This window comes from Macaca nemestrina, chromosome 9 (assembly GCF_043159975.1).
Source record: "Macaca nemestrina isolate mMacNem1 chromosome 9, mMacNem.hap1, whole genome shotgun sequence".
Classification (NCBI taxonomy): domain Eukaryota; kingdom Metazoa; phylum Chordata; class Mammalia; order Primates; family Cercopithecidae; genus Macaca; species Macaca nemestrina.
This window is the reverse complement of record NC_092133.1, coordinates 121,146,877-121,148,839: the sequence shown is the minus strand read 5'-3', so window position 1 is coordinate 121,148,839 and position 1,963 is coordinate 121,146,877. Positions and strand designations below refer to the sequence as shown.

At 31.6% G+C, this 1,963-nt stretch overlaps 1 non-coding gene across 1 annotated transcript; it reads left to right on the top strand.

Annotated features, from left to right (window-relative positions):
• Positions 1–1,607: 1,607 nt before the first annotated feature.
• Positions 1,608–1,714, top strand: LOC112426395 (U6 spliceosomal RNA). The gene has a single exon (XR_003017696.2). It is a non-coding gene; the product is annotated as a U6 spliceosomal RNA (small nuclear RNA).
• The last annotated feature ends 249 nt before the right edge of the window (positions 1,715–1,963 follow it).

Genomic DNA, 1,963 nt, shown 5'->3' with positions numbered 1-1,963 from the left:
AAAGCAGCCTGGCCAATGTGGTGAAAACCTGTCTGTACTGAAAACACAAAAATTAGCCGGGTGTGGTGGCGCGTGCCTGTAGTCCCAGGTACTCAGGAGGCTGAGACAGGAGAATTGCTTGAATCCAGGAGGTGGAGGTTGCAGTGAGCCAAGATTGTGTCACTGCACTCCAGCCAGGGTGACAGAGTGAGACTCTGTCTCAAAAAAAAAAAAAAAAAAAAAAAGTTATAAATTTCCTTTTTAGCACTGCTTTAAATGATTCCCAAACTTTTTATTTGTGTGGGAATATGCTTTCATTTTCATGCCGTTCAAAATATTTTCTTATTTCACTTGAGATTTTTTTTATTGGTGTCAGAGAATATATTTTAGAAATTAATCCTTTAAATTGTATTGAGACTTGTTTTATGGACACAATATGGTCTATCTTGATAAATTCTCCATGTACACTTGAAAAGAATGTTTATTCTGCAGTTGTTGGGTGAGTGTTTTATAAATGCCAATGAATTTAAGTAGTTAGTAGTGTTATTCAAGTTTCATGCATCCTTACTGGTTTTTTCCCCACATATTTTAACAATTATTGAGAGAGGAGTGTTGAAGTTTATAACTGTACTTGTGTCTATTTCTTCTTTTACTATCAGTTTTTGCTTCATATATTTTGAAGCTCTGTGAGCATTGTTGTGTTTTCTGATCCGTTTCCCATTACGATCCCCTAATACGAAATCTACTTTGTGTAATATTAATATAGCCAGTTCTCTTACTTTTGCTTAATGTTTGCATGACATTCTTTTACTTTTTTGTAACATTTTCGGGAATGTTTTGTTATTCTTTTTTTAACCTGTACATGTCTTTATATTTAAAGTCAGTTTCTTATTGACAATATACATATAGTTAGGTCTTGCTTTTTCATCCAATCTGACAGTCTTTTGATGGAATGTCTACACCATTTACATTCAATAGAATTATTGATATAGTTGGGTTTTAATTTACCATATTGATATTTGTTTTCCCTTTGTCCCATCTATTTTATGTGTTCTTTTTCCTTTGTTCCTTTATTCATTTGTATTAATCAAATACTTTTTAGATTCTACTTTCTCTCCACTATCGGCTTACTAGCAATACTTCTTTTGTATGGTTTCTTTTTAGTGGATGCTCTAGGGTTTACAATATTTAACTAATCACAGTCTACTTTCAGAAAACATTGTATCATTGCACATGACATGTAAGAAACTTACAACAGCATACTTTCATTCTGCTCCTCCTGTCCTGTGTCATAGTTGTAATATATTTTACTTCTATGTAGATAATGAACCCCACAGACTTTGTTATGTTTGCTTTAAATAGTCAAATATCTTTTAAAGAGATTAAGTAGGAAAAAAATGTTTTTATATTTGCCATTTCCAGTGTTCTTTATTACATTGTGTGAATTAAGATTTTCACCAGTTATTTTCTTTCTGACTGAAGAGATTCCTTTAACATTTCTGCAGTTCTGCTGGTGATGACATAGTTGTTCTCATTTTACTAGGAACATCTTTCTTTTTCATTTTCTTTTTTGGTACAATATGGTTACATTTATAATATTGGAACATGTATGTTTAAAAATGCATGGAGTACTTGCTTCAGCAGCACATATACTAAAATTGGAATAATACAGACAAAATTGACTTGGCCCCTGAACAAGGATGACACACAAATTCAAGAAGAGCTCCAGATTTTTGTATTTAATGCACTAAACTGTGCACTTAAAAATAGTAGATTTTATGTTATATATATTTTACCACAAAAAAAAACATAGACATGGATCTAGAAATACACATATAAAACTGTTAATATTGGCTTACTCCTTGGAAGAGGAGATGGGAGTGAAAGATAACTTTTAGGATTTTTAAACTTCAATTTTTAAACTTTTGTTTGGAAAATTATTTCAAACATAAAAAATTTGCAAGAGTTTACTCAGATTCACACG